The sequence below is a fragment of the Ptychodera flava genome, chromosome 14 (genome assembly GCF_041260155.1).
Source record: "Ptychodera flava strain L36383 chromosome 14, AS_Pfla_20210202, whole genome shotgun sequence".
In the NCBI taxonomy this organism is placed as follows: domain Eukaryota; kingdom Metazoa; phylum Hemichordata; class Enteropneusta; family Ptychoderidae; genus Ptychodera; species Ptychodera flava.
In genome coordinates, this window is record NC_091941.1 from 36,839,511 (window position 1) to 36,860,784 (window position 21,274).

General features: G+C 37.0%; 1 protein-coding gene across 2 annotated transcripts in view; it reads left to right on the plus strand.

Annotated features, from left to right (window-relative positions):
• LOC139150349 (adhesion G protein-coupled receptor E3-like) overlaps positions 1-21,274 on the plus strand; it is a 47,786-nt gene that overhangs the window by 1,559 nt on the left and 24,953 nt on the right. The gene's annotated exons all lie outside the window — the stretch shown is intronic.

Below are 21,274 nucleotides of genomic sequence, written 5' to 3' on the forward strand. Positions count from 1 at the left end.
AACTGTAACCATCAGTGCTTTATACAGCAAGGCTGCACAAAGTACTGATATCACAAACTGCACAATGCAGTGTTCAGTACAGCGAGGTTTTTGTTAGACACGTGGTATATGGTCAATTGTAAGTTCATTATTGGTTTTGTGAGGGTGTTCCGTGACACTGAAAATACGGCGACTATAGATGTTCGCTCATACTTGGATAATACATGTCATCTTTCTATCCGAAAACTTCATCAGGTACTCACACAACTCCATTCGTTTTCATCAGTATATTCAAAACGACAAACTTAAGTAAAAGATCTAGTTGTCCTTAAAGACGTTCGCGCCCCGAAATTAAATGGGACAAACTTTTGCTAAAACTTTCCACATGCAACTCTAAATTAGTCCCTGTCGAAATAAAGAATAGAAATCAGGGGTCACCCGCAAAATTTGGTACTAGGGAAACAAATTAACCAATATGTACCGAAACTTGGAATTCAAAAAGGGCCGCCATCCCCGTGTTGACACTATTTGGGGAATTTGTTTTTAGACTTTCAAAAGAAAAAGCCGGCGAAAATTTCATTTACTTTTAGCGCTTCACAATGAGTCCCGACAAGTGGTAGACAGAAAAGTATTGTAAAAGTTTTGGAGTCCGAAAATCTATCCCCGGGGTGCATACGAACTTAATGTGAAATGCTTGATTGGAAATGTGTGTAGGTAGTATTAGAACAGGGACAAATCTCTTTGGCCCATTCTGATCGGATCTGGGAAACACGGTGAAATATCATCGACATTTTCGAATTTAAGCTTTTTTTCGTGTGCAACATCGGCAGTAAAGGCGTTCTATTATCTTCGGGGGAGACTTTTGGTAGATTTTACGGAGCACGGTTAACGTTTTAATATAATGACAAAAACCGGCAGGTGTCAAAACACAGTAAACGCAATACCAAATGGCATCCAACGCGCCGATATTAATACTAACCTGGCGTGATAATAGTGTAGTTTCGTGCGATAACGTTTTTGTTCACTAAATGTTCCGCTATGTATCACTATTGGGTGTCACTATTTAAAACATTAGCTAGACCGAGTCATCTGTTCAGTAAAACACGTTAATTAACGCCATTCTTTAACACCAGTCGTGCAGCTGGCAAGGGAAATTTGTAAACTAAATTGCTCCCCTCTGAATGCGGTCGGTAACGGGTTGCGTACGAAGGCCAGGTTCACAGCTCGTAAAACGTTTTGTTCTGTAAAATTGTCGAAGAGCTGACGGGTTATTATCTGAAAGAAACTGAGGGATTTACGAAGGGTCACAAAACATGTTTGTGACCAGCTATTTGGTTGTCATGGAGATATTAAAAATACATGTACTTTTTATCTAAATACAATTAGAAGAAGTGATCGGTTAATTTACTTAACAAGTATTTTTCAAAGTAGATGTCATCTGTCTCTTATTGCGTCGTCGAAGCCATGAAAAATCATTAAATAATTTATATTCCTATATAGTCTCATCCAGCGTGTACATATTGATAGTATATTCAAATATTTCAATTAGTAATATACACGCTTTCGATGCAATCAAGATGGCGAAATAACTTTAAGGTGTGGCTTCCCTTTGGATTGTACTCTTTTAGCGAGGACCAAAGGGAGATTTATATTTTACAATTCTGCAAAGCGAAGCCCAATGTGCGGATGAAGCTTGAATGGTACATTTTTTAATAGCTTGACGCCATGCGGACTCCTCGGCCAAAACGGATCTTATACTGCAAACATGACAGGACTCTCTCTCTCTCTCTCTCTCTCTCTCTCACCTCTCTCTCTCTCTCTCTCTCTCTCCCTCTCTCAACCTTTCTCTCTCAACCTCACTCTCAACCTCTCTTAACCTCCCTCAACCTCTAAAGCTCTCAAACTCTCTCTTTCAAACTATCTCACTCAAACTTACAAACTGTGAGGCAACAATAAAGTGTAGAAAGTTGACTGAGCAGACATTTTTCCATTGATCAAACTTGAAGATTGAATTACGACTCACCAATCTGTCATGTCATCAATGGATTGTTTAGATTATCTAGTGAACTATCGATGAACAATAGTTTGTAAAACGCTGTGGTTCAACATCATATAGTGTTTTTGTTAAGCAATCTTAGAAGATTATCCCGACAGGCTAAAAACTGTTCGAGACTTTTGCATTCCGTCCCCCGGGCCCAGAGTTCGAATGCAGGTCCAGCGTTTAAAAGTTTGTGCGACCAGTCTTCATTTAGCAGAACGTTACAGAGTTGTCACTAAAGGTTGCCAATGAGCCGAGGGTTGCCAATCAGCTGGTTTTTAACGCATTTTGAACAAAAAGTAAAAATTTTACCGACAGTTTAAACCTGTATGCAACTGCTCTCCCGCTTCAATTTTGAACATTTCCTCTAACATCAACTAATTGTTACCTCCGATTATGGAGAGAGAAACCTGCCGCTTCCCTACCCTCACCACACAGCACTCCTGACCTCGTCATGCTTTGCCCCTCTGATCGGCAAGCCATCAAAACAAACTAAATATCCCCCTTCTCGCCTATGTGGCTTTTCCAAAGTTGACCACAGTACGCCAATTTTGAAATTAAGTGAACAAACATTGCCCATACACCCGCTGCACGTCAGCGGACACAAGAAAAATATCGCTGGCCAACGAAATTGTCTGCTAACATCATTTTCATGAACAGCTTTGTAGACTGCCCAAGAGCCACTAGTCGGGATGATCATTATTAAGTCAGATGTCTGAAAGAAAGTTTAAGTGCGGTGATAAATCGGTATGCATACAATATCGTGAATTTTGACGCCATTCTGAAATGAACGGGAAAGAAAGAGTAAAGTGCTTGAGTACTGATCCACGTTATTTAATTGCCTCGAACATATCTTTTACTCGCCCCTAAAGTACGCTATATTGCATTAAATGTAGATACCCCTTCCCATGCCGAGCATATGTTTTAGTATTACAATGGATTATGGAATATTATCACTTAAATGTTTTTTTCAGTGAAAAAAGTGTTTACACGTGAAAATTTGAAGGGCGGAAAAGCGGCGATCTTTGCTAGTGCAACGCTAACGACATGCTTTATTTTTCGCTTTACGGGATACCAAAAACTGACTTTGGTTTCATAGTAGAGGCATGTTCTGTAGTAATCTTTTGAAATTGATTATGCAAAATCCATCTTGTAAGTTTAAAATAATGCCCATACATTTTCACATCCACTATCAGGAATGGCACAATATCACCAGAGAAATCCAGCGCGTTGGCGTTTTCCCACGCAGAGTTAAAACTATCGACTTTTTTTCTATAAACGTTCGTACAAGTCGTATCTCTACGCAGAAAGCTTTCTCTACTTCCGTATACTCCATGGAGGTTCTCGGTGCATAGCTACAAGCTGTTCACGCCTGGAGATAATGATCTGCTCTTGACTGTGCATGGGTAAACTGTGACGTCACAATGCACTGAAATGCAAATGACAATAATAGGCTATAAGTTGCAATGTAGCAAAATCAAGTGAAGCTACGTCGTGCGTGAGGGGGATGCGATTTTGAACTGACACTACAAAGATCAGGTTAACCTTGAACTCAGCCATGTCTGCTAATGGTAAACTTAATTTTTTGTGCAAGAAACAACATCCATTAAAATAGATGGTAAAAACGTCAATTACATCAAATTTGTACCTGTACATGCAGAACGGATTTTTACCAAAGAATTTGTTGCGTGTAGATATCAATCAATCGATTTGTGAATATATCCTAGGGGAAATCTAATGATCCGTGTCCTGTTATCCTGATGTATCTCAATTATCAAAATTGGTCTTCTTTGAAAAGTTGTTATAATAAATTAATTTCCCATTTTTATTGATGTCATTGAGTTCGTAAATTTTTTATGAAACATATCGTACAATATATTTTTCCCCGTCAAATATTTTCACGGTAGATCGACGGCGTAAAGGGATGACACCACTGACAGGAGACTGAGCAGTTCTGTTTTCTGTTTTAAAACTTACTATAATGTTTGCTTTATGACTCGTCCTCCATGTTCTCTGTTGAACAGAAGTTTACATGTTACGATTCGGCCATATATTACTCCCTAGTAAAATTTGCATATGTGGCGCCACTTTTAACCATTACCTAATCAACCTAATTAAATATCACTCTCCAGAACATCTCCTTCGCCTTTCCGAGAGGAATGATGGGTAGACTGTGTGTGCACAACACAGACCAAACCGGAAAATATCAAAATACAGAGCGCAGGTGGATGAGAACTGCACAACCGCTGTTGTGAAGACACCTGAATTTTCCTTTTGAATTTCTAGCCTTGCACCTCATAGCAAAACCATTAAAATAAGGGAAACACATCCAGAACAAGTATGCCGTAAGATACATTGAACAAAATGCGACAGTCACTGAACAGTTAGTAACCATACTGCAGGCGTTTCAACACGTTATTGTCACTCACTTTCCTTCACAAGAGTTACACGCTATACATGGAGGAAATTAGACGATGATACCACTAATGGTATCATCACTTCATGTAATTAATTCATTTGTATTTGTGCGTGTCCAGATTGATGAAACAATGATAGTTTCATTCGATCATGGTATCTCCCTCAGAGAACAGTCACGTGGTATTACCCTATGAAAAAACAATCACCCATTTCTTACAGATATACTGGCAATTACTCATTTGGAACACAATCCTTCCTTTTGTCTAATTTGGAATACTAGGAAAGATTATAGTTACATTAAATTATGACAGCTTCTAAATTAATATGAATTTTTATCGCGATTGTCCATTATAGGAGATTTAGATGTTAGGATGAATTTGCAAGAACTCACTGGCATAGCTCTATTTCTATTCTAAACCGAATCTCTCAAGAATTATCAGTCTCCATTCAAACTAATCATCTCATTGACAATGATGTATATAATTCCTGACTTTCATGGTTGGACGAATGTTTTGCGCAATTCATCTGTTCCATTTGTGTGCTTTATTCTGACAGTGTGTTTTCCTTGTCTAAGGACTCCTTAAGTTTCGCACATTTAGGTTGGCGGGACTCTTTAACCGACATATGTGTTTAAAAAGGTCGTAAATGTTATGTGGACCAGAAGTGGATTTAAAGTGCATACGGATGGAAAATATTAAACACGGCGATATTCATACGGTGAAGCTGACACAGTTACTGGTATCCAAGTATGTTTCTATGTGTCTAATGCATTAGCAACGCCATAGGCGTTTTTATTGAATGCTGTTGTTGTTGCGTTTATGTTTTTGATTGACACTTTCGTCGCTCTCCATATGCAGCACTAAATATCAGAAAAAGAAATTGAATAGATAGCATTAAATAGAGTATAATCAAGCCATGCAGGATTTCCTCGCCTATTGGGCTGGCTTTAAACACTGTGTCACCGCAAACTACCGTGCCGTATTACCAGCGTTGGTTTCTGCACACTGCTGGCAGGTTGTAATTTTCCGCCAGACTATTATTGCCTGTACTTCATTAAATCGTGCATACAGTCCGGAAATCCGTTCACAAAATTTACCTATGCGGAATGACGTCGTTTTGTGCATACGATTTCAGGAAAGTTGTTATCAATTGCTTATAAATTCATATCCAATAAAGAAGTACAAATTGCATACCACATTCACTACCTATTTCTGCTCCTAGGAGATCCAACCTGTATTGGCGACGTAATAAATTACTTGGTAGGTGTCGTTGAGCAATGTGGAAATGGTACAGTTGAAACGGTTGCGTCAAAGAGGGTGTCCCTAATTTATTACATACAGGGAAAAATTATAATTATCAAATTCAGATATAGTCAGTTGCCTTGGGGATACATGTATTCCTACAGCAGTAGGCACCCATACCCATATTTCTTCATCTCAGTGACATCATCATCTTCCGTTAGGTGTTAAGGCAATATTTTACTGTTGTGACGTCGAGATATTTTAGAAGTTGTCGGGCTTGTGGTGATATTGTACTGTTGACGTCGAATTACATCGAATTTTTCGGCTGTTCATAATCTGCACTTTCAACCACGGTGAATTGGTTGCATTTTAAGTTGAGCACGATGAATAAATGATAATTCTTAAAGACATTCAATTCAAAGCAAAAAGGCATCTATAGTCGCTTTGTGTATCTTAATTTCTTGCCTTAAATCCCATTCTTATAGTTTCGGCGATTCCTTTTTATTTTCTTCGATGTCAGCAATTAGCAACATATGTTTTCATTGCAGTGAAAAGAGATCCATCAGAAGTTAGGTGCGGCATCACGTGATAGTGACGTCACACATCACCTGTTGACATGGTACTTAAACACTCAACATAAATGCCACTCGCTTGAAAAAAGTAAGGACTCGCCAAAAAACCTAAACTTTAATTCAACAAGTTGTCTTAGGAAAGATAAAATTAATTTCTTCTAAGCTTCTATATCTGCTTGGAAACTCTAATCCATTTTATACAGTATTGCAGGTCCATGGTGCAAAGTTTATGATAAAAACCTGTAAGAAATTTAAAAAAACCCACGACTAATTGGCTCAAGTTAGTACATACGATTGATGACACTAACTCTGCGTAGCTTAATCATCCATTCGATATGAATTATTTTCCTATTATCTTATCGAAGGTCAAAGCGGTCATTTTACAAATCCACCTAATAAAACTTTTGACCGTGCTATCCCGTTCGCGGAAGACAATCAGGGGATTCATCTATTCAACTCTTTATGATTTATTTGACGAGATTTTATATAATTACCTTGGTATATGGTTCAGGCAGACATACAAATTCTGCATAACAAACAGAATATTAAATCTCCACGGCGAATAACGTCATCTTTTGAGTTAATCTCTAAAGAGTACATATTGCCACTTTCTTACAATCAATATAAAAGTCTGGCGTATTTGCTGAACTTTACAGATCGAACAGATGTAGTCACATGACGTTTTGAGATCGAGGCGTCGGCATGCAAATAAAGTGAACAAAACTGGAGTACTCTACAAAGGCACTGAATGTTGTATTATATTGTCCTTTTCCGTCGAGCACATATTCGGAGATAGATATTATCCTTTACACAACTTCAAAAAATTAACGAGTTGAAACCCTTTCCTCCTTCTTATTTCTCTAATCAATTTCCATGCTAACCCTTTGGCGTCTCAATTGACTTGTGTAAATACAGTGTGATCTCTGAGATTAGCTTGTATTACCACTTTCAATGCTCCGGGGACTTTTTTCATTATTGCTCGCACTGTGATCGCAATCTATAATCTTTGAAATTTCAAGTGATGAGATGTGATCAATTGTGCAATGAATCTCTAGACATAGCCCTGTGGCAAATGCAAGCATATTGCCACTTTATTGAAATTTGGGTAATTTGCATCATTGCCAGATACGGACAACCGTGAATCGTCCGAAGTTGGCGCACAGAAGGATAGCACTACAATGGTCGATCGGCCGAATACCTTTTGAGCATTGTCAAATAGCAGCTATACGTTACCCATTATAGTAAACATGGAATCAAGTATTACAGTGGTTAAGAGCACATTTATGGCTCATCCTTGAATCACTTTTTCAATAGTTATCAACGATTTAATGCAATTTTGTATCATGTGATATCGTACAGTAGTGCTGGTTGATGACATGTAAAGCAACTTCGTAGAATTCATGGAATGCTTTCGTGATATAGTAACGGTCATCTAGATAGCCCCGTGCACAATGACATTACATAGATCATTCATAGAAATGAATAACTGATTAGTTAAGATAAAGTGATCCACGCATCTTCTTCAGAGGTTTATGCACGCACTCAAGCACGTATTATGCATAGCATATCACGAAGTCTATTCTAAAAACACTTCATAACGTCTGGAGAAGTTGAAAGTACGTTAGCCTTACAGTAGCATGTCTTTAGTCACGTCGGCGAACTAACGGCAGTTGCTACATGGATATATTGAGTTCCGTTAACGAGGCAATAAAGCTGTCCCTTATAACCTCACCAAGAGTAACGTTATATCATATCATTTGAGACCCCCTAAGGCACTGTCTTATAGTCATAAGGCCACAAAGTCATCAAACGGTATCAATAGAAGGGGATATCAAAAATATCCAATCGACCCTATGAAAGAAATAATTGTCACTACTGACCGTGTGAAAACTGACTTGATATGAAAGAATAAAGAACTTAAATTTGGTCAAACAATCATCGCTCCCTGAATTTATCATATCAAGATTGAATTTATACTTCACGTTTCAAGGCGGTAGACCTTATAATTTATCGATGTCAGCAGTGCGCGTTTTCAAGGACACATTAATCTACAGGACATTTAGCATCGCTTGTTTAAGAAAATATTTTGACAAAACGGCTTTAAGGAAATGAGTTCTGCAGGATTCTTGACATCAGCGCATCAAATAGTTTTTTCTACTGATGAGGAAAAGTAGATGGGGTAATTTGAAATGAAAACACGTATCAATGTCAGAGACTTTCCCGTGCCCCTTATCGACTCAAGGCTGAAGCTACACGCCAGTGATTTTAATCATAAAGACGACATTATGTAAATTCACTAGTTATATTTGACATACAGACAGATGGAGGGGCAGATGATAATCATCTGGTTAAGGAAATTGAATTGAAATTAATTTTGACATCAAACACACATTAACCATATACAAACTAGTGACCAGTGAAAGCTAAACACGCTTAAACAAGAAGAGCGTATAATATCTAGTAGTTTTGTGTCGTAGGAGTTCTGAAAATCTATCCACTTTTGTCCTGGAAAGTCAGAAATATTACGACACGTCCATGCATGACATGATTTGCCAAGCGTAATAACATCCATCGACTGATGCTTCACGCAGCTCTGAGATGGTTTTGGGAAAATGTCCATAAAGTCATAAAAAATTACCTATAGAGAGAATTTCAAATATACCATACCGACATAAATCGTTTCATCTACTTACATACGCTAATGAGTAGCGCCATAAACTGCCTTTACTCCACAGAATTGTATTAGCATAGCAATAAAAGTCATCGTAAAACATACAGGTTTAGTCACTGTAATATAAAATGTCCATAATTACACGGTCTAATTACAACCTAAATTCTATGCGTAGGATATATTCACAAATGTACAATTTAATTACTGAACCACTTGTAAGTACATGGAGTTTTGGTCGTTCAGGTTCACGGGGGCATAGCAAATTCACATACAAGTGAACAAAGGGACGGATATGAAAACTGAATTTGTTCAATAGAGAGATTCCACTCTGAGCGGCGCTTTGAAAGAATAGCTCTTACTTATCACATAGAAAATACTAAGACCTTACGTAGTAAGACCTTCCACGGTACACAGCATATACGGTAAACGGTTCTAGGTAATGAACGGCGGTATTGAATAATCAGACATTTATCCAACAGGAAAGAAAATGAAAGCTTCTTTGACAACAGTTGGTCGTAAATTGATTAGTGATCTAATGAAAGGAAAAAGGAGAAGGAAAACCCCACTTTTCATACTGACATTCACAAAAGAACCGCGTTAATTTAAAACGGAGAAAATTTATACAAACTCAAATCAATCCAATTTCAACAATTTGGGTCGTCGGCCATTAATTGCGCATTGATGATGAAAAATTGTGAAACGACTGGCGGGGTAATATATTTTAGTTTGTTTGTTTGGCACGCACTGTAATGGAAATTTGATAAGTGACGCAAGGGGGAAATTGCTCATCTACTAAAATTAACGGCTGATTTTGGGCAAAATGACGTGATGAGTTATAAAAGTTTATTGATTGTCCCATCTTTACTGTGAATCTCGCTTTTAAGTTGCAATTGACTTATCAAAACCCATGTATGCAAATTTGCTGCAGTTTCTCTCTCGGGGCCATCATGGTTTATTGTAATTTACGAGCTCCTGTCACGTACATTTGTATTGTTAACAGTAAAGTCCTTGGCGGCTTTTAAAATTTTCGTAGCTTTAGAATGTCTCAAGTCTCTTGTTATTCTGAAAGGTCCGATCATATTAATGGAAAACAGGCGTTTGATTAAGCGTTGATATACGTATAATGTATGCATAGGTAAAGAAATGCATGATCCGGAAAACCTTGTAAGTCCAACCCTATACAAGGAAAGGGTTAATTTCAGCAATGGCGTTGTATTGTCCAGTCAATATACCCTGGCAGCACATTCCATCGAATCATTTCTCATCACTCGAAGTTCTCGCTCTGAAGTATTGAACTTTATAAATATCATTTCATTTCATCATGATGTACACGACTTTCACAACTTAAATATATAGTAACGATTTTCATAATTTATTTCAAAATTGCTGAAATGACAGAATCGGTGGAAATGACTTTACCCAACGTGTCTGTCTGAGAGTGTCTGTCTGTCTTTCTGTCTTTCTGTATATTTATATGTTGTATTACACTCTAGGTAAACATGTATGACATTGTATGTATGTATGTATATATGTCTGTCTGTCTGTCACTATGTATGTATGTATGTACGTATGTATGTATGTATGTATGTATGTATGTATGTATGTATGTATGTATGTATGTATGTATGTATGTATGTATGTATGTATGTATGTATGTATGTATGTATGTATGTATGTATGTATGTATGTATCTATCTATCTATCTATCTATCTATCTATGTATCCATCTATGTATCTATATATCTATGAATCTATCTATGTATCTATTTATGTATCTATCTGTATTTGCAATTGAGATACAAACACATTTTCCCTCCTGCGTCAGTGTTCTTGCATTGTCTTCTATCCTACATGTACTTGTGTAGTGAAGAGTTGGTTCAAATCGCTAAGAGATTTATCTACGTACGGTCGTAGAAGATAAACATTTTATCGGCTGGATTACAAGGTTGAATTGTCGCTGGAGATACGTCAAAACCATGCACAACTACAGACTCTTTGTCAGACATAGTTAAATTTGTGCTGACAACAATGTTGGTGTAATGAATGTGTTTGCTATCGAAATCGGGTACACGTGAAATGCTAACACAGGACAAGTGATCGTTATACTGCAGAGTGTAAGAGTGTAAAATCATGTTCGGTAACCACCGCAAAGAATGCTTATTTTCAATGAAGAGAGTCATCGACACAAAAGATAAAATACGGAATTCAAAACAAATATGAGGACTTTTCATCGGCTATAAATTAAATCGACAGCCCGTGCATTTACAGCTGCTATACCAATCTGCAGAGAAGTGTGACTTACCGACCTATTGTCAGCAAAAAGGCTTGCTGACACGAGGTACATAATATTGCTTGATAACACACGTACATGCGCACAATTTGGGAGATGGTTGAGATATGTGTGACGAGAAAGAGCCACGACTATTCTGTTCTTTAACTGTTTAAACAACGAGGCAAATGGCAGTATATAATAAGTAGGTAATACAGCGTGTTAGAACTTCGCCATAAATCAATTGTCGAGCTACATTTGTATTTTACTGTGCAAAAACACACATAATTTGCCTTACATTCGATAAGGTTAATACGGATAAAAGCTGCATGTTTTATTTCCAATATGTTCTCCAGTTACTGTGCAACTACTGCTGAAACTTCAATCTGCTATCATGAATGTTACATGATACACATCCATTGTCCTACCTATACAATAATTATATGAAGTATGTCGATCGATTTAAGTGAGTAAACTTTCAACGCAAGGACGAAAACATGGACAAAGGTGAGGATAAGGATAAGGATATTTTATTTCCCAATAGAACAGAAAAGAAAAAGAAAAATACAGACACATTAAGGATTAGTAAATTGGGTAGGGACTAGAAATAGTATAACATACTAATCGAGTCCAGCCCCCTACCATTCACAATTGCTGAATCTATCATTTTGCCATAGGGCGTCATATTGAACATTGTGACCTATCCTCGATATTTGAAATAAATTCTATGTCAATGTAAGTACATAAATTATAAAACTTTGTCGTAGAAATATACATGAAAGAGAAGAAAACCTGTCAGATAAACAAGAGATGACGTTTCAGGTCTCTTTTAACTTTTGACTTAGATCTCAAAGGTGATCGGGCACCGATCAAATACGCTGTGGGCTAGAATCAATCATGTAAAAATCCGCGCGGTGCAAAATACACTTCTAAGATTTTACAGAACTAACAACAGTTTTTCTCAAAAGTTCATGCAATATAGAAAGTAATATTTCGTTCCCTACAGTAATAGGTTTCTCATCCTTTGTGTCTCGTCTGTACAATAAACCACGCCATACTGTTTGCCTCTATATTGTCACTTAACGCCCACACATACATGTTCAACAGAAGCCAGGCTGCTATACAACCCTATGATTTCAGTATAAATGCCTGCTTGCCGCAGTTTCCGCTAATATGCTCTCTAAAATGGAAAAAAACAGTATGAATTATTGTCAAATCAAATGTACACCGGGCAATTTGACCAAAAGAGATCTATCATATCACGAACGCACGCAACTAAAGTGCGACTACAAAATACCATGTCGTTTTTGTTTGCGATGCAGCACTAGGTAGCCTGCTGATTTTCTGATGAACGACACAATAGGCATAGCAGTCAAGATACAAACGTCAATCAAAATGTAGCATCTTCTCAATGCTTTGTATTATTTCGAGGTAATTTCTTAGTATTTTCACTCCATTATGGGCGTGCAGTGATTATGTATCCCTAGAAAATTACACATCGGATAATCACAATATTTAAACCAGTATAGCTGATACACGAAATTTTGGATCTTCCAAGTCTTTGTTTCATATCGAGATTGACGTCTGCTAAAGCGTGTGACTCTCGAACACATTCATGTAATAGCATACCGCCTGTACACTGACAAATAAATATAAATTCCTTCCACATAGATTGCTTCTTACTTCTATGCATCCATTCGCTCTATCTTAGGTGTATTCGTCAGATTAGACACAGGCTAATTAATTTAAAGTGGGCAACTCGCCCTGGTCTTCATTGTATATCTGGACTTCAATGGGTTCACTTTACCATCGGCGAGGGTTCTCAGTGGTGAAGCCTTGCAAACACCACATATAGTCGTGTATTGTGAGTGACATGTTATTTCAGATATATATATATATATATATATATATATATATATATATATATATATATATATATATATATATATATATATATATATATATATATATATATATATATATATATATATATATATATATATATAAACTCAACAACGTTATATGAATAACCGTGCAGTTTGGTTGACTCTACAAATAAAGCAAAACTGATATGTTAGTTTTTACTTTCAATAAACACTTATCTTATCTATATATGGTTAATGCCTATACAATCGGTCTTCATTGACGAGGGACTTTCAAAAAAGTCACTTCTACTGATCAAAAATCTACGGAAGTGACAAAATTAAAAGGATTCAAGTTCTTGTTGATAAAATATACGATCAATAAAAATGCTTAGATTTAGAAGGATGTAGTCATGGTGACCTGACCAAGGACTCCAACGTTTCAAACTTCACTTGTCAGTATAGAAGTACAGAAAAAGCAAGACTCGTGACGATCTGATTTACACCAGTCACTAGACTTATAGACAACTTGAATGTGACAGATGATCCAGCGGCGGCATATATAATTCATGGATACTCCTGAATGGGCATTTCGTCTGGCAATGTACGAGACATGTCAACTCAAATTTGTCTCAATGGCGGTAAATGCGACAGTCGATATATGTACACACGTTTTCGAAATTTTTAAAATTTGCATTTGATATAAAACAAGCTGACAGCCAGTCGTAATTCCTCTCTCGGTACACGTTCCTTCCTTCCTGTGTGACCTCTTGAAACTCGTGAAGCTATTAAGTTCTCAAACATTGGCTTCGTGGTTTATTTTACTAGAACCTTGCTGGCAGGTCCTGTAATGAATTATTCTTAATTTTATACAATGCTGGAATAGCAAAGCATAAGAATACAATACTCCCAACACCTGTGAGTTCCGTTACACGAGTCACAGATGTGAAATGAACAACTTGTGTCGTCTGTCTAGTGAGACATTTGTCAAAATTTTACGTCGTACCCGCATGTACTAATTGCATGCACATCTCGATATTTCTTACCCCCCAACCTGATGTTAAAGGTATAGTGCCCTTTCCTAGATCCTCTACTGATAAATGTTGTTTCATATTTGCCATTGTATTATCGGGCTAACTTTCCCTACGGGGTTCAATATTTAACATATATTGGGCTACAACGTACGTTTACTCACGAGAGTGCCCTTGTCAATTTTGGACCGTCATTAAGGTAGTACATGCCTAGAAGCGATACCCTGTTTTATTGTCACTATCAGGCCAGTCCGTAACCTATTTACAACGGCACACCAAAATGCTTCAGGCCAATTTACCAACAACTTGCACAATGTACGTCAATTTTCTTAAAATGTGATTAAATGAGATCTTCCTGTGGCTCTTTCAATTCAGTTTCATTATCATTGTAATGTAATAACATTAGGTGTGAAAATGTCAGAGGTTACTAACGTATTTCGTTCAACACATTGCACAAGGCCAATATGTGATTACACTCATATCCATGTCAATTAATTCTAGTGATAGCATCCAATATACCCGCCAGATGGCTATTTTACTGCTTTGTCAGCGGGATCAGTTACTCAATTTGAAAGTAAAAGCAGACTTCTAAACGACATCACTGTGTTACGTAAAATGAGCAATTATAGCTTCCCGCCATTCAAGTTGTCTAAACCGACCGTACTCAAATTAGCTACCGTCAAAGTTGGTACAAGAGCCAATATGTTGATGACATATCGGAGTCTTTTGTGATAGATTCAAAAACGCCCATTTAATTTGAGTACAGAGCTACGATGAACTTTCCTCACAATAATTGGTAAAATTGATATCAGATCACATAGTTCATCGTAGAGTGTGTTTATTGTTCTTTTCTTTGCATTACAATTCATCTCAACTCAAATTTGTTATGATTCACACAGTATCGGGCATCATTTTTACTTTCGGCTTAATGTAGGGTAGTACTTGCTTGAACACGAAAAGCTTTGAAAACTTTTACTTAAACATTTTTTTACGAAACCTTGAACCGTTCTCTTTCATAACAGAAAATAAGTTAATTTACTCTACATACTCCAAATCAAGTTCACAGGAACAGCACTATAGAAAAGTATCGTAAAAAATTGAGAGTCCGAATATCTGTCCGAAAGCACATTCAACGGTAATCTAGGTTTGACCAGTGCAGAGGCTTTTGCAAACTTCCAAGTGAAATATACCTCTTCCGTTGATCACAATGTACACTAAATATACTCAAACATACCTGTATGACACAATAGACTAGAACTTCTCGTTAACAAAGTCTTGAGGAAGGCAAATCATCCCCACAAGAAAATAAAAGTATCGCGTAGAGAATGACGTAGACTCTCCACAGTCGCTGTGCCTGGTTTTGTGCGCGCCGTGATGGGCCTGCATTCGAAAGCTACGCTGTGCTGTGAGAGGACGCGCTGCCAGACACAGCGACTGTCGGTTCTTGCAAGGAAATGAATATTCATAAGGGTAGTGACGTCAAAAGAAAAACCTATCTAACTGGGCTTAGTGAATATTAAACTAGTAGCTAATAGACCTATATACACGGTATGTTTTTGTTTGTCATTCTACATTTTATTTGGCTATGGTACTTGTCATTTGTTTTTGATTGACGGATGCGTAGAGTTCTGTAAAGTACCCGGATCAGGCAGAAATCCGACCGGTCGCTTGCAAGAACGTCCAGACCCTGGGATTCGCGTCGCGTCTTTGAAGGACGCGCGCGTGTTCCAACTGTTTGACAGGGAAGAACGCGAATCGCAGGGTCTCTGCCAGACTAAGAATGACGTTATAACAATTTCTTCGAAATCATTTTGCCTGGGTTTGTGGATATTGTTCACATCAATGATCACAATTTCATATTCTGTTCGTATTAAAAAGCGACAGTTGGGCAGTTAACGTTATCATTCGAATTTTCATACAAAGAAGTCTCGTTACGAGCAAATAGTAATACCTATTGAATTGAAAACTAGGGTAATTGTTAGATTCGATGCGTTACGCACTACATTCCCAGAAATCATCTCACTTAGGTCACAAGGTTACAGTGCCATTTAACGTACATTGTATTTATCTACATGCAAATAAGTAGAAAGAGCTGCAAGGAAAAGAAATGAAAAAAATACATACTAAAGATCTTTCTCGTAATGGTGCTGATTCCATATTCATGGACATGTTCTTTTTTTTCCTGTTGGAATGACGTACCTCTGTGAACTCGTTTGGAATTCGGAATGGTGACATTCTTGAACTTCTACATTTACTTAGAAGTTTTAGGTCAATGATCATAACCTTCGGTGACAATTTAGAGATGATTTTTCGCTGAGCCGAATATTGGTTTTAATACGGAGATCAATAAAATATTTCGAGTTAGGCAGGACACTGGTTACCGAAGCTTTGACATTTGTCGTGTTTTGTGCATGGGCTGAAGTTTAAAAATCAAGACTTTTTCAGTGAGCTGTTACTCATTAAGATAGAATTCTGGCAAAAGTTTCTCATTCTACAGATAACCTCATTAATGTATGTATTTCTTTCAAAAAATCCGCAGACTTTTGAGGGATGCGACGGAGCTGAAATTTCTCTCGCGGACTAATGATAAGTCACGATTGGAAGAATATAATGCCCGCCGCAATAATAAATCCAATGACGAAGACATGAATAGCTATACAAATGCAAAGCATCAAAGTGGACACGGCGATTTGACAAGAAAATTGATCTCCAAATTACCGAAAAAAGTAGCTTCATTGAATCGAACAAAATTAGTTTTTTTTTAACAGTGCCTGGCAACCGCGATGAACGTCTAGAGATGCGACACTATAAAACTGGAAAGGAAATGAAGATTCAGAGGAAGGAACGCATTCCAACGGAGAGAGACTAACAAAAACTAATAATCAAAGATAGCCATAATGAGTCGTGTTTAGAGTAGCCAAGTTAAACTAGACTCAGTACATTTAATCACATTAAAAGAAGAACAGTGAATGACGTATAGGGTTTTGTGATGAATCGAAAGGCAGTTATGGAAAACATCCAGCTAGTTAATTTGTACCATCATCACATCTGTTGCTAAGGACATAGTGAATAACTGTTACCGTGACAGAGAAAAGCAGTTCACTCACAGAACACGTTGCCATGGCAGCTGTTACTATGGCCTTCATAAAAATCAAGCGAAGTAGTTAAAAGGAAGTCTCATATCTGAGAGAGCATCGGAAATGACGGTGAGCCCTATCTTGTACGCAGTGTACGGCGGCAGATGTACATGTTTCAAAGAACCTGTACTCAAATTGAAAATCACTTCCTTCATCCTTGTATCTGAAATTCAAAGGAGTGTTCATTTCACAATGTAGGAAATTTCCAAGAAGGGTCAAAATTAGAACATTGCTTCGTTAGGAGAATAACTCCGTTACTCTGTAGCTCATCATCATGAAACAGCTCCAAGCCTCATCGAGCACGATTTTCTGACATCAAACCTCTTACTCCTTGGTCCTCGATCCTCTCTCTTCCCCATTTTAACCGAATGACATTAGCTGGCCATTTACAAATTTAGACTTTAAAACTTTTAGTAGATAACACCAACTTATTTACATTCATAAAAAAGCATAATAGCAGTGCAGACGGTTGCAGCAAACGATATAGATATCAGTATCTGGGTAGGAAACCAACAAGTTAAGGTCAGGGACACAACAAATCACATGATCTATAAAACATTACTTAAACGTTATTTCGATAAATTATAGTCTCCAAGGTATCTAACCGTGTCAATTGATTTTAACCTTAAGCATTCATGGCAATCATATGGTAAGAAATAATCTCTATAGGCATGAATGACCCACGTGGTATCCATCATTTCCCCCGGGTCAATATAACATGAATGACCAACGGTATTCACCGTACATGTAAATGTACTTAATGATCTACACATGACCTCCACACCTAGCTTTCTAGTAAAAGGAATGTACGACCACCGGAAACCAAATCTCATCAGAAAGCACTAGAACTCGGACCCGCCGTCACATAAAAGATCAAAACCGAGACAAAACTAAAAGTATGACCTCTTACAAAGTGACGACTGATACAAGCACTATTACAATACACACATGATGTAGAGTGGTCTTCTACTGTCATAATTTTGTATTGAGTTTTCCATAATGTATAATTTATGTTTCAAATTCACGAGTGCTAACATTGCCTTTAAGAGATTGTTTTGTCATACATTATCAGTTCTTATGACAAAAATCCACCACGAATGAACATCGTTTTGACCTCAAATGACTGTCATGACCAGTGCTCGACTTCAAGTGTTTATAGGATCAAAAGTCAGTATTAGATCTGCAAAACTATTTTACGGTACTCGCGTTGAAGATAGGCTTAGCTTATATTTATGTATGCTAAGTATTTACGCATGTATATCAGTGTGAACACATAATATGTATGTGTGTGCATCATCCCAAAGTAGCATCGATGACATATGTAAAAACTGATGCATATTTGATTTCAAGTTATTTTATCAATGATGTGAACATCATGAAATCAGCCTCAAATTGTAAATATTTTGTATGAAAAAAGCTGTTATAGTTTTCATGCATAAATTAATTTAGTACGCTGATGCTATACAAATCTTTCACACATCAAGTCAGTGTTGCTCTGATCAAGCCAGGAGTTGATAGAACATCTAAGTTGGCCTGATATCTTTATTTTCTGCGTGATCACAATCAAATCATGCAGTGATAGAGAATACTCTATATCGTCGTTTCTAATCAAATTGGTCGTTCAGTTTATATAACTTGGTTTATTACCGTGAAAAGTAGTAGTAGTACACTTCACAAGTCATAACAGGCAAATACAAAATTTACATTTCAGTGGTAATGTGGAGCCAGAAAATATAGCTGTTCGCTAGTCGAGCCTGGCCCATTTACAAAATTTAAATTAGTCAGGTCAACACGTACGCTGTTATACAAAGAGTTCTACAAACATTATTTTATATTTATATGATACAAATTTGATATCAGAGCGAGGTATTCCTGAAAATTCATACACAATGATGTGACGACTATTGTGATTTAACTAGTTCACTGTAGGTATTCCTGTAACAGATACTCTCTCAGTGCTTTTGTAAAGCTATGCCTGGAAGTATGAGCTTTAATTACATTAGGCAACGAGTTCCATAGTGAGCACCCGTGTACGAAATTGCCGATTGACCTTTACATGTGTACATTTTCGGCAATGTTAAATTCATCCCTACTTTTTGACGGGTGTCATAACAATGATCCACAACTTGGAAATAGTCTATCATGGGATGTGGTACATTTTGATGATATAAATCAAACACAAAATTACCAACAAGCAACTTGTAAAGCTTATAAACATCTAAGATGCGTAATTTAAAAAATAAAGGTAATGACGGAGTTCTTAATCCAGAAAAAGTTATTGTTCGCATACACATTTTCTGCGTGATAAGAATGGAATTTAAATAGGATGAATACGTATTTCCCCATACTTCTAAACCATATGTAATGTATGGTTGTATAAATGATTTATAAAGTAATACTAATACATTTTGTGGTACAAAATTTCTTATTCTAAAAAGAATTCCTGCCTTCATTCTAATTAGTGCGTTGACTCTAGTAATATGTTGTTTCCAAGTTAGGTTCTCATCTATATTTACACCAACAAATGACGCTTGATCAGACTGAATTAAAGGCACACTTTTAACACAGATATTACCATGTAAATACACCGATTTACGTTTCTGGTGAAAAAATACATAGGTGGTTTTCTTAATATTTATAGTGAGCTTGTTTGCATCACACCAACAGATTACATCTCTCAACTGGTTTTCTACTAGTGAAAGGTCTATACATTTCGTATCACTCGAGTATGTGTGGAAAAGATTCGAATCATCTGCAAACAGTCGGAAATCAAAGTAGTCAGATGAATTAGGTAGGTCATTTATGTAAATCAAAAACAGGTCGGTCCAAGTATTGATCCCTGAGGCACTCCACACGTAACTGGCAATTTCATAGAACTAATACCATCTGCTGAAACATAATTCACCTAATAGATAGGATCTAAGTTGCTTACGACCAAGTTGGGGGAAAAATACGAAATTGATCGTAATCAGATAATTTGTTAATATTTGCGTATGAACAGCCTGACCATGTTATATATGCACAGTAGCATTTCTTTCATTTTTGACAGAGTCTGTTGAATTTCCTTGAGTTCAGATCAATTTTAATTTCGGAGGGAGAAGTCTGTCAGTTGCATAACCATTGAATCATCTATCGTAGAAAACACGTCTTGGCATCTGGACAAACACTGGTTCAATTATTCTGACCAAGTATACACACTTGGGAACTGTTGACGTGTTCAAGTAATTTGCCTAAAACAACATGACAAATCGAATTTCGTATTGAAAGCAGTATAGCCTATGAAAATCATAGCAAAATGTTTACTCTTTCCTGGCATGCGCACGCGTGGAACATACTACTTAGAGCAAGGTCCATTGCAGGAGAGCTTGTCTGTCAGATTAGCTGAGAGAACATCTTTTCATTGTTGGCTGAGAAAAAATATATGCTTTCTTAATTAAAATTTTGCATAGGATAGTCAATAGTAGATAAGGTAGGATAAGATTAGTTGATCAAAGCGTGCCCGGAATGTGGCAATATTTCCCTTTGAATAGAAACATGTAATTTGGAAATGATATAAACATGTTATCTGAGAGTTGAGAGTTGTCATCGAAGATATAACATAATTATGATTCCTTTTCATCACTAAGGACTGTGATTTTTAAAGTCAGATTGCCCTTGTTGTCAAATGTCGATAAAATAGAAACTGCTGTACACGGTTTGATCGTAGATATTGAAGTTGACGCCTTGTAATCGTTTTAATCACACGCTTTAGGCAAAGTACCGATCTAGGTTTTCTTGTATTATTTTTTCCATTAGCACAGAGAGTGATTTCTCCCATGGGTTGCTTTCTCTGACTGTCAACGACCGCTTGCAGCGTTATTTAGGGTGTTTCGGTTGAAAACCTTGTCTTTTTAACTTCTCATGATCTACAGGTACGCCTGCAGAACAGTACGTGAATTAGTTGATGAACACTTCTTTGATCATAAGTAAAGTGATTGTACATTGTTAATTTACAGTCCATTCTCTTGAAACGTGAGCTTGCAAATTGTATCTGTTAAACGGGACAAGGTCACGCAT